This window comes from Callionymus lyra, unplaced genomic scaffold, assembly GCF_982586985.1.
Source record: "Callionymus lyra unplaced genomic scaffold, fCalLyr1.hap1.1 HAP1_SCAFFOLD_48, whole genome shotgun sequence".
In the NCBI taxonomy this organism is placed as follows: Eukaryota; Metazoa; Chordata; class Actinopteri; order Syngnathiformes; family Callionymidae; genus Callionymus; species Callionymus lyra.
Genome location: NW_028258562.1, coordinates 322,501 through 335,000, shown reverse-complemented (window position 1 = coordinate 335,000; position 12,500 = coordinate 322,501). Strand labels below are relative to the sequence as shown.

Here is a 12,500-nt window from a genome sequence, read left to right as displayed (position 1 = left end):
CTTTTTCCCCCTCTCCCAACCAGGGGGCCTGGGGAGCCTCCTCCTGCGGGGATGGGGAACCAGGGGCCTGGGGAACATTTTCAACACTTTGGGGCATTTTTAAACACTTTGCTCTTTTTCCCCCTCTCCCAACCAGGGGCCTGGGGAGCCTCCTCCTGCGGGCATGGAGAACCAGGGGGCCTGGGGAGCCTCCTCCTGCGGGGATGGGGAACCAGGGGCCTGGGGGGCCTCCTCCTGCGGGGATGGAGAACCAGGGGGCCTGGGGAGCCTCCTCCTGCGGGGATGGGGAACCAGGGGGCCTGGGGAGCCTCCTCCTGCGGGGATGGGGAACCAGGGGGCCTGGGGAGCCTCCTCCTGCGGGGATGGAGAACCAGGGGGCCTGGGGAGCCTCCTCCTGCGGTCATGGAGAACCAGGGGGCCTGGGGAGCCTCCTCCTGCGGGCATGGAGAACCAGGGGCCTGGGGAGCCTCCTCCTGCGGGGATGGAGAACCAGGGGGCCTGGGGAGCCTCCTCCTGCGGGCATGGAGAACCAGGGGGCCTGGGGAGCCTCCTCCTGCGGGCATGGAGAACCAGGGGGCCTGGGGAGCCTCCTCCTGCGGGGATGGGGAACCAGGGGCCTGGGGGGCCTCCTCCTGCGGGGATGGAGAACCAGGGGGCCTGGGGAGCCTCCTCCTGCGGGGATGGGGAACCAGGGGGCCTGGGGAGCCTCCTCCTGCGGGGATGGGGAACCAGGGGGCCTGGGGAGCCTCCTCCTGCGGGGATGGAGAACCAGGGGGCCTGGGGAGCCTCCTCCTGCGGTCATGGAGAACCAGGGGGCCTGGGGAGCCTCCTCCTGCGGGCATGGAGAACCAGGGGCCTGGGGAGCCTCCTCCTGCGGGGATGGAGAACCAGGGGGCCTGGGGAGCCTCCTCCTGCGGGCATGGAGAACCAGGGGGCCTGGGGAGCCTCCTCCTGCGGGCATGGAGAACCAGGGGGCCTGGGGAGCCTCCTCCTGCGGGGATGGGGAACCAGGGGCCTGGGGAGCCTCCTCCTGCGGGGATGGAGAACCAAGGGGCCTGGGGAGCCTCCTCCTGCGGGCATGGAGAACATGGGGGCCTGGGGAGCCTCCTCCTGCGGGGATGGAGAACCAGGGGGCCTGGGGAGCCTCCTCCTGCGGGCATGGAGAACCAGGGGGCCTGGGGAGCCTCCTCCTGCGGGGATGGGGAACCAGGGGGCCTGGGGAGCCTCCTCCTGCGGGGATGGAGAACCAGGGGGCCTGGGGAGCCTCCTCCTGCGGGCATGGAGAACCAGGGGGCCTGGGGAGCCTCCTCCTGCGGGGATGGAGAACCAGGGCGCCTGGGGAGCCTCCTCCTGCGGGGATGGGGAACCAGGGGGCCTGGGGAGCCTCCTCCTGCGGGGATGGGGAACCAGGGGGCCTGGGGAGCCTCCTCCTGCGGGGATGGAGAACCAGGGGGCCTGGGGAGCCTCCTCCTGCGGTCATGGAGAACCAGGGGGCCTGGGGAGCCTCCTCCTGCGGGCATGGAGAACCAGGGGCCTGGGGAGCCTCCTCCTGCGGGGATGGAGAACCAGGGGGCCTGGGGAGCCTCCTCCTGCGGGCATGGAGAACCAGGGGGCCTGGGGAGCCTCCTCCTGCGGGCATGGAGAACCAGGGGGCCTGGGGAGCCTCCTCCTGCGGGGATGGGGAACCAGGGGCCTGGGGAGCCTCCTCCTGCGGGGATGGAGAACCAAGGGGCCTGGGGAGCCTCCTCCTGCGGGCATGGAGAACATGGGGGCCTGGGGAGCCTCCTCCTGCGGGGATGGAGAACCAGGGGGCCTGGGGAGCCTCCTCCTGCGGGCATGGAGAACCAGGGGGCCTGGGGAGCCTCCTCCTGCGGGGATGGGGAACCAGGGGGCCTGGGGAGCCTCCTCCTGCGGGGATGGAGAACCAGGGGGCCTGGGGAGCCTCCTCCTGCGGGCATGGAGAACCAGGGGGCCTGGGGAGCCTCCTCCTGCGGGGATGGAGAACCAGGGCGCCTGGGGAGCCTCCTCCTGCGGGGATGGAGAACCAGGGGCCTGGGGAGCCTCCTCCTGCGGGGATGGGGAACCAAGGGGCCTGGGGAGCCTCCTCCTGCGGGCATGGAGAACATGGGGGCCTGGGGAGCCTCCTCCTGCGGGGATGGAGAACCAGGGGGCCTGGGGAGCCTCCTCCTGCGGGGATGGGGAACCAGGGGGCCTGGGGAGCCTCCTCCTGCGGGGATGGAGAACCAGGGGGCCTGGGGAGCCTCCTCCTGCGGGCATGGAGAACCAGGGGGCCTGGGGAGCCTCCTCCTGCGGGGATGGAGAACCAGGGCGCCTGGGGAGCCTCCTCCTGCGGGGATGGGGAACCAGGGGGCCTGGGGAGCCTCCTCCTGCGGGGATGGGGAACCAGGGGGCCTGGGGAGCCTCCTCCTGCGGGGATGGAGAACCAGGGGGCCTGGGGAGCCTCCTCCTGCGGTCATGGAGAACCAGGGGGCCTGGGGAGCCTCCTCCTGCGGGCATGGAGAACCAGGGGCCTGGGGAGCCTCCTCCTGCGGGGATGGAGAACCAGGGGGCCTGGGGAGCCTCCTCCTGCGGGCATGGAGAACCAGGGGGCCTGGGGAGCCTCCTCCTGCGGGCATGGAGAACCAGGGGGCCTGGGGAGCCTCCTCCTGCGGGGATGGGGAACCAGGGGCCTGGGGAGCCTCCTCCTGCGGGGATGGAGAACCAAGGGGCCTGGGGAGCCTCCTCCTGCGGGCATGGAGAACATGGGGGCCTGGGGAGCCTCCTCCTGCGGGGATGGAGAACCAGGGGGCCTGGGGAGCCTCCTCCTGCGGGCATGGAGAACCAGGGGGCCTGGGGAGCCTCCTCCTGCGGGGATGGGGAACCAGGGGGCCTGGGGAGCCTCCTCCTGCGGGGATGGAGAACCAGGGGGCCTGGGGAGCCTCCTCCTGCGGGCATGGAGAACCAGGGGGCCTGGGGAGCCTCCTCCTGCGGGGATGGAGAACCAGGGCGCCTGGGGAGCCTCCTCCTGCGGGGATGGAGAACCAGGGGCCTGGGGAGCCTCCTCCTGCGGGGATGGAGAACCAAGGGGCCTGGGGAGCCTCCTCCTGCGGGCATGGAGAACATGGGGGCCTGGGGAGCCTCCTCCTGCGGGGATGGAGAACCAGGGGGCCTGGGGAGCCTCCTCCTGCGGGGATGGGGAACCAGGGGGCCTGGGGAGCCTCCTCCTGCGGTGATGGGGAACCATGGGGCCTGGGGAGCCTCCTCCTGCGGGGATGGAGAACCAGGGGGCCTGGGGAGCCTCCTCCTGCGGGGATGGAGAACCAGGGCGCCTGGGGAGCCTACTCCTGCGGGGATGGAGAACCAAGGGGCCTGGGGAGCCTCCTCCTGCGGGCATGGAGAACATGGGGGCCTGGGGAGCCTCCTCCTGCGGGGATGGAGAACCAGGGGGCCTGGGGAGCCTCCTCCTGCGGGGATGGAGAACCAGGGGGCCTGGGGAGCCTCCTCCTGCGGGCATGGAGAACCAGGGGGCCTGGGGAGCCTCCTCCTGCGGGGATGGGGAACCAGGGGCCTGGGGAGCCTCCTCCTGCGGGCATGGAGAACCAGGGGGCCTGGGGAGCCTCCTCCTGCGGGGATGGGGAACCAGGGGGCCTGGGGAGCCTCCTCCTGCACCAGGGGGCCTGGGGAGCCTCCTCCTGCGGGGATGGGGAACCAGGGGGCCTGGGGAGCCTCCTCCTGCGGTGATGGGGAACCATGGGGCCTGGGGAGCCTCCTCCTGCGGGGATGGGGAACCAGGGGGCCTGGGGAGCCTCCTCCTGCGGGGATGGGGAACCAGGGGCCTGGGGAGCCTCCTCCTGCACCAGGGGGCCTGGGGAGCCTCCTCCTGCGGGGATGGGGAACCAGGGGGCCTGGGGAGCCTCCTCCTGCGGGGATGGGGAACCAGGGGCCTGGGGAACATTTTCAACACTTTGGGGCATTTCACAAGCGCTTCCCTCGCTTACGGCCACACCACCCTGAATGAGCCCGATCTCGTCTGATCTCGGAAGCCAAGCAGGGTCGGGCCCAGTTAGTACTTGGATGGGAGACCGCCTGGGAATACTGGGTGCTGTAAGCATTTTTTTTTGCCATTATTTGTGGGTAGAAAAGTGAGAAAAGTGACCTAAAATAGAACCGGGACTAGGCGGCAGTTCCCCCCACCAGGCGGCGGCATTTGGGGCATTATTTGTGGGTAAGAAAGTGAGAAAAGTGACCTAAAATAGAACCGGGACTAGGCGGCAGTTCCCCCCACCAGGCGGCGGCATTTGGGGCATTATTTGTGGGTCAGAAAGTGAGAAAAGTGACCTAAAATAGAACCGGGACTAGGCGGCAGTTCCCCCCACCAGGCGGCGGCATTTGGGGCATTATTTGTGGGTCAGAAAGTGAGAAAAGTGACCTAAAATAGAACCGGGACTAGGCGGCAGTTCCCCCCACCAGGCGGCGGCATTTGGGGCATTATTTGTGGGTCAGAAAGTGAGAAAAGTGACCTAAAATAGAACCGGGACTAGGCGGCAGTTCCCCCCACCAGGCGGCGGCATTTGGGGCATTATTTGTGGGTCAGAAAGTGAGAAAAGTGACCTAAAATAGAACCGGGACTAGGCGGCAGTTCCCCCCACCAGGCGGCGGCATTTGGGGCATTATTTGTGGGTCAGAAAGTGAGAAAAGTGACCTAAAATAGAACCGGGACTAGGCGGCAGTTCCCCCCACCAGGCGGCGGCATTTGGGGCATTATTTGTGGGTCAGAAAGTGAGAAAAGTGACCTAAAATAGAACCGGGACTAGGCGGCAGTTCCCCCCACCAGGCGGCGGCATTTGGGGCATTATTTGTGGGTCAGAAAGTGAGAAAAGTGACCTAAAATAGAACCGGGACTAGGCGGCAGTTCCCCCCACCAGGCGGCGGCATTTGGGGCATTATTTGTGGGTCAGAAAGTGAGAAAAGTGACCTAAAATAGAACCGGGACTAGGCGGCAGTTCCCCCCACCAGGCGGCGGCATTTGGGGCATTATTTGTGGGTCAGAAAGTGAGAAAAGTGACCTAAAATAGAACCGGGACTAGGCGGCAGTTCCCCCCACCAGGCGGCGGCATTTGGGGCATTATTTGTGGGTCAGAAAGTGAGAAAAGTGACCTAAAATAGAACCGGGACTAGGCGGCAGTTCCCCCCACCAGGCGGCGGCATTTGGGGCATTATTTGTGGGTCAGAAAGTGAGAAAAGTGACCTAAAATAGAACCGGGACTAGGCGGCAGTTCCCCCACCAGGTGGCGGCATTTGGGGACCCGTAGTGTGGGCAGAAAACTCACCAAAGTGACTTAAAATAGAACCGGTGCAGGCGGCATGTTCCCCCACCAGATGGCGGCATTTGGGGACCCGTAGTGTGGGCAGAAAACTCACCAAAGTGACTTAAAATAGAACCGGTGCAGGCGGCATGTTCCCCCACCAGATGGCGGCATTTGGGGACCCGTAGTGTGGGTAGAAAACTCACCAAAGTGACTTAAAATAGAACCGGTGCAGGCGGCATGTTCCCCCACCAGATGGCGGCATTTGGGGACCCGTAGTGTGGGTAGAAAACTCACCAAAGTGACTTAAAATAGAACCGGTGCAGGCGGCATGTTCCCCCACCAGATGGCGGCATTTGGGGAGCCGTAGTGTGGGCAGAAAACTCACCAAAGTGACTTAAAATAGAACCGGTGCAGGCGGCATGTTCCCCCACCAGATGGCGGCATTTGGGGAGCCGTAGTGTGGGCAGAAAACTCACCAAAGTGACTTAAAATAGAACCGGTGCAGGCGGCATGTTCCCCCACCAGATGGCGGCATTTGGGGACCCGTAGTGTGGGCAGAAAACTCACCAAAGTGACTTAAAATAGAACCGGTGCAGGCGGCATGTTCCCCCACCAGATGGCGGCATTTGGGGAGCCGTAGTGTGGGCAGAAAACGCACCAAAGTGACTTAAAATAGAACCGGTGCAGGCGGCATGTTCCCCCACCAGATGGCGGCATTTGGGGACCCGTAGTGTGGGCAGAAAACTCACCAAAGTGACTTAAAATAGAACCGGTGCAGGCGGCATGTTCCCCCACCAGATGGCGGCATTTGGGGACCTGCAGTGTGGGTAGAAAACTCACCAAAGTGTCCTAAAATAGAACCGGGACCAGGGGGCCTCTTCCCCCACCAGGTGGCGGGCTTGGGGGGCTTGGTTTCCGGGTAGAAAACTCACCAAAGTGTCCTAAAATAGAACCGGGACCAGGGGGCATGCTCCCCCACCAGGCGGCGGGCTTGGGGGGCTTGGTTTGCGGGTAGAAAACTCACCAAAGTGTCCTAAAATAGAACCAGGACCAGGGGGCATGTTCCCCCACCAGGCGGCGGGCTTGGGGGGCTTGGTTTGCGGGTAGAAAACTCACCAAAGTGTCCTAAAATAGAACCGGGACCAGGGGGCCTCTTCCCCCACCAGGCGGCGGGCTTGGGGGGCTTGGTTTGCGGGTAGAAAACTCACCAAAGTGACCTAAAATAGAACCGGGCTAGGCGGCATGTTCCCCCACCAGGCGGCGGGCTTGGGGGGCTTGGTTTGCGGGTAGAAAACTCACCAAAGTGTCCTAAAATAGAACCGGGACCAGGGGGCATGTTCCCCCACCAGGCGGCGGGCTTGGGGGGCTTGGTTTGCGGGTAGAAAACTCACCAAAGTGTCCTAAAATAGAACCGGGACCAGGGGGCATCTTCCCCCACCAGGCGGCGGGCTTGGGGGGCTTGGTTTGCGGGTAGAAAACTCACCAAAGTGTCCTAAAATAGAACCGGGACCAGGGGGCATCTTCCCCCACCAGGCGGCGGGCTTGGGGGGCTTGGTTTGCGGGTAGAAAACTCACCAAAGTGTCCTAAAATAGAACCGGGACCAGGGGGCCTCTTCCCCCACCAGGCGGCGGGCTTGGGGGGCTTGGTTTGCGGGTAGAAAACTCACCAAAGTGACCTAAAATAGAACCGGGCCAGGCGGCATGCTCCCCCACCAGGCGGCGGGCTTGGGGGGCTTGGTTTGCGGGTAGAAAACTCACCAAAGTATCGGCAAAATAGAACCAGGGAAGGGGGGGATGTCGGTCACAAGGTGCCCGAGTCAGAGAACCAGGAAAACGGACATAAATCCAGAAAACCTCGGTGTCTGACTGCTCCTCAAAAAGTGGTCTTTTTGATGTCACGAGCGCAACCACCTAGAGGTTAATGGGGAGGGATGGTGTGAGCGCAAACGGATTTTTCCTAAGTGTGACTGCTCCTCAAAAAGTGGTCTTTTTGATGTCACGAGCGCAACCACCTAGAGGTTAATGGGGAGGGATGGTGTGAGCGCAAACGGATTTTTCCTAAGTGTGACTGCTCCTCAAAAAGTGGTCTTTTTGATGTCACGAGCGCAACCACCTAGAGGTTAATAGGGAGCGAGTACAACAGGGGAGGGAGTGAATGGGCTCGGACTGTGGCCGAGCCTGGTGCCTCAAAATCGGACAAGGTTGGACTGGAAGCCCGCTGAGAACTCTGGTTCTTTTGCCAGACGAAACGAATTTTTTCCGAGTGTGACTGCTCTGCAAAAAGTGGTCTTTTTGATGTCACGAGCGCAACCACCTAGAGGTTAATGGGGAGGGAGTGGAAAAAACGACAAAGTGTTGAGCTCCGGACCGGGATGGCGGGCGACTCGAGCGGTCATGCCCGACTTTGAGACACTTTGTCGCGGTCATGCGAGCGACCTCCACTGCTCCCCGGAGGTGCCCCGGACCGGGTTGGCGGGTGACTCGAGCGGTCCTGCCCGACTTTGAGACCCTTTGTCGCGGTCATGCGGGCGTCCTCCGCCGGTCCCCGGAGGTGCCCCGGACCGGGTTGGCGGGTGACTCGAGCGGTCATGCCCGACTTTGAGACACTTTGTCGCGGTCATGCGGGCGACCTCCGCCGGTCCCTGGAGGTGCCCCGGACCGGGTTGGCGGGTGACTCGAGCGGTCGTGCCCGACTTTGAGACACTTTGTCGCGGTCATGCGGGCGTCCTCCGCCGGTCCCTGGAGGTGCCCCGGACCGGGTTGGCGGGTGACTCGAGCGGTCGTGCCCGACTTTGAGACACTTTGTCGCGGTCATGCGGGCGTCCTCCGCCGGTCCCTGGAGGTGCCCCGGACCGGGTTGGCGGGTGACTCGAGCAGTCATGCCCGACTTTGAGACACTTTGTCGCGGTCATGCGGGCGTCCTCCGCCGGTCCCTGGAGGTGCCCCGGACCGGGTTGGCGGGTGACTCGAGCGGTCATGCCCGACTTTGAGACACTTTGTCGCGGTCATGCGGGCGTCCTCCGCCGGTCCCTGGAGGTGCCCCGGACCGGGTTGGCGGGTGACTCGAGCGGTCGTGCCCGACTTTGAGACACTTTGTCGCGGTCATGCGGGCGTCCTCCGCCGGTCCCTGGAGGTGCCCCGGACCGGGTTGGCGGGTGACTCGAGCGGTTGTGCCCGACTTTGAGACACTTTGTCGCGGTCATGCGGGCCTCCTCCGCCGGTCCCTGGAGGTGCCCCGGACCGGGTTGGCGGGTGACTCGAACGGTCATGACCGACTTTGAGACACTTTGTCGCGGTCATGCGGGCGTCCTCCGCCGGTCCCTGGAGGTGCCCCGGACCGGGTTGGCGGGTGACTCGAGCGGTCGTGCCCGACTTTGAGACACTTTGTCGCGGTCATGCGGGCGTCCTCCGCCGGTCCCTGGAGGTGCCCCGGACCGGGTTGGCGGGTGACTCGAGCGGTCCTGCCCGACTTTGAGACACTTTGTCGCGGTCATGCGGGCGTCCTCCGCCGGTCCCTGGAGGTGCCCCGGACCGGGTTGGCGGGTGACTCGAGCGGTCGTGCCCGACTTTGAGACACTTTGTCGCGGTCATGCGGGCGTCCTCCGCCGGTCCCTGGAGGTGCCCCGGACCGGGTTGGCGGGTGACTCGAGCGGTCGTGCCCGACTTTGAGACACTTTGTCGCGGTCATGCGGGCGTCCTCCGCCGGTCCCTGGAGGTGCCCCGGACCGGGTTGGCGGGTGACTCGAGCGGTCGTGCCCGACTTTGAGACACTTTGTCGCGGTCATGCGGGCGTCCTCCGCCGGTCCCTGGAGGTGCCCCGGACCGGGTTGGCGGGTGACTCGAGCGGTCATGCCCGACTTTGAGACACTTTGCCGCGGTCATGCGGGCGACCTCCGCCGGTCCCTGGAGGTGCCCCGGACCGGGTTGGCGGGTGACTCGAGCGGTCGTGCCCGACTTTGAGACACTTTGCCGCGGTCATGCGGGCGACCTCCGCCGGTCCCTGGATGGCGGGCTCCAGTGAGGTCGGCGGGGGAAGGCTCGGGCTGAGGCCGACTTCGGTGCCTCAAAGTCGGACAAGGTTGGATTGGAAGTCCGCTGTGTTGAGGACCAGTGGCATTCGGCGGTGGAACGCTCAGAACTTGGCCGACATCGGTGCCTCAACGTCGGACAAGGTTGGAGTGGATGACCGCTGATAACTCTGGTTCTTTTGCCAGACGAAAGAAATTTTTCCCGAGTGTGACTGCTCTGAAAAAAGTGGTCTTTTTGATGTCACGAGCGCAACCACCTAGAGGTTAATAGGGAGGCACCATAACAGGAGAGGGAGTGAAAAGGCTCGGACGGTGGCCGAGCCTGGTGCCTCAAAATCGGACAAGGTTGGAGTGGATGACCGCTGAAAACTCTGGTTCTTTTGCCAGACGAAAGAAATTTTTCCCGAGTGTGACTGCTCTGCAAAAAGTGGTCTTTTTGATGTCACGAGCGCAACCACCTAGAGGTTAATAGGGAGGCACCATAACAGGAGAGGGAGTGAAAAGGCTCGGAGGGTGGCCGAGCCTGGTGCCTCAAAATCGGACAAGGTTGGAGTGGATGACCGCTGAAAACTCTGGTTCTTTTGCCAGACGAAAGAAATTTTTTCCGAGTGTGACTGCTCTGCAAAAAGTGGTATTTTTGATGTCACGAGCGCAACCACCTAGAGGTTAATAGGGAGGCACCATAACAGGAGAGGGAGTGAAAAGGCTCGGAGGGTGGCCGAGCCTGGTGCCTCAAAATCGGACAAGGTTGGAGTGGATGACCGCTGAAAACTCTGGTTCTTTTGCCAGACGAAAGAAATTTTTCCCGAGTGTGACTGCTCTGAAAAAAGTGGTCTTTTTGATGTCACGAGCGCAACCACCTAGAGGTTAATAGGGAGGCACCATAACAGGAGAGGGAGTGAAAAGGCTCGGAGGGTGGCCGAGCCTGGTGCCTCAAAATCGGACAAGGTTGGAGTGGATGACCGCTGAACACTCTGGTTCTTTTGCCAGACGAAAGAAATTTTTTCCGAGTGTGACTGCTCTGCAAAAAGTGGTCTTTTTGATGTCACGAGCGCAACCACCTAGAGGTTAATAGGGAGGCACCATAACAGGAGAGGGAGTGAAAAGGCTCGGACGGTGGCCGAGCCTGGTGCCTCAAAATCGGACAAGGTTGGAGTGGATGACCGCTGAAAACTCTGGTTCTTTTGCCAGACGAAAGAAATTTTTTCCGAGTGTGACTGCTCTGCAAAAAGTGGTCTTTTTGATGTCACGAGCGCAACCACCTAGAGGTTAATAGGGAGGCACCATAACAGGAGAGGGAGTGAAAAGGCTCGGAGGGTGGCCGAGCCTGGTGCCTCAAAGTCGGACAAGGTTGGAGTGGATGACCGCTGAGAACTCTGGTTCTTTTGCCTGACGAAAGAAATTTTTTCCGAGTGTGACTGCTCTGCAAAAAGTGGTCTTTTTGATGTCACGAGCGCAACCACCTAGAGGTTAATAGGGAGGCACCATAACAGGAGAGGGAGTGAAAAGGCTCGGAGGGTGGCCGAGCCTGGTGCCTCAAAATCGGACAAGGTTGGAGTGGATGACCGCTGAAAACTCTGGTTCTTTTGCCTGACGAAAGAAATTTTTTCCGAGTGTGACTGCTCTGCAAAAAGTGGTCTTTTTGATGTCACGAGCGCAACCACCTAGAGGTTAATAGGGAGGCACCATAACAGGAGAGGGAGTGAAAAGGCTCGGAGGGTGGCCGAGCCTGGTGCCTCAAAGTCGGACAAGGTTGGAGTGGATGGCCGCGGAGAACTCTGGTTCTTTTGCCTGACGAAAGAAATTTTTTCCGAGTGTGACTGCTCCTCAAAAAGTGGTCTTTTTGATGTCACGAGCGCAACCACCTAGAGGTTAATAGGGAGGCACCATAACAGGAGAGGGAGTGAAAAGGCTCGGAGGGTGGCCGAGCCTGGTGCCTCAAAATCGGACAAGGTTGGAGTGGATGGCCGCGGAGAACTCTGGTTCTTTTGCCTGACGAAAGAAATTTTTTCCGAGTGTGACTGCTCTGCAAAAAGTGGTCTTTTTGATGTCACGAGCGCAACCACCTAGAGGTTAATAGGGAGGCACCATAACAGGAGAGGGAAGGAAAAGGCTCGGAGGGTGGCCGAGCCTGGTGCCTCAAAGTCGGACAAGGTTGGAGTGGATGGCCGCGGAGAACTCTGGTTCTTTTGCCTGACGAAAGAAATTTTTTCCGAGTGTGACTGCTCCTCAAAAAGTGGTCTTTTTGATGTCACGAGCGCAACCACCTAGAGGTTAATAGGGAGGCACCATAACAGGAGAGGGAAGGAAAAGGCTCGGAGGGTGGCCGAGCCTGGTGCCTCAAAGTCGGACAAGGTTGGAGTGGATGGCCGCGGAGAACTCTGGTTCTTTTGCCTGACGAAAGAAATTTTTTCCGAGTGTGACTGCTCTTCAAAAAGTGGTCTTTTTGATGTCACGAGCGCAACCACCTAGAGGTTAATAGGGAGGCACCATAACAGGAGAGGGAAGGAAAAGGCTCGGAGGGTGGCCGAGCCTGGTGCCTCAAAGTCGGACAAGGTTGGAGTGGATGGCCGCGGAGAACTCTGGTTCTTTTGCCTGACGAAAGAAATTTTTTCCGAGTGTGACTGCTCCTCAAAAAGTGGTCTTTTTGATGTCACGAGCGCAACCACCTAGAGGTTAATAGGGAGGCACCATAACAGGAGAGGGAAGGAAAAGGCTCGGAGGGTGGCCGAGCCTGGTGCCTCAAAGTCGGACAAGGTTGGAGTGGATGGCCGCGGAGAACTCTGGTTCTTTTGCCTGACGAAAGAAATTTTTTCCGAGTGTGACTGCTCCTCAAAAAGTGGTCTTTTTGATGTCACGAGCGCAACCACCTAGAGGTTAATAGGGAGGCACCATAACAGGAGAGGGAAGGAAAATGCTCGGAGGGTGGCCGAGCCTGGTGCCTCAAAGTCGGACAAGGTTGGAGTGGATGGCCGCGGAGAACTCTGGTTCTTTTGCCTGACGAAAGAAATTTTTTCCGAGTGTGACTGCTCTTCAAAAAGTGGTCTTTTTGATGTCACGAGCGCAACCACCTAGAGGTTAATAGGAGCGAAGGATACTTGGACAGAGTATCGAGCTCCAGCGCAGGCGGCGGGGAAAGAGCTCAGGCTCAAGCCGACCTTCG

The 12,500-nt window shown here is 61.5% G+C and overlaps 1 non-coding gene across 1 annotated transcript; it reads left to right on the top strand.

Annotated features, from left to right (window-relative positions):
* Window positions 1-3,992: 3,992 nt before the first annotated feature.
* Window positions 3,993-4,111, top strand: LOC148058732 (5S ribosomal RNA). Its single transcript, XR_015709619.1, has one exon. It is a non-coding gene; the product is annotated as a 5S ribosomal RNA (ribosomal RNA).
* The last annotated feature ends 8,389 nt before the right edge of the window (window positions 4,112-12,500 follow it).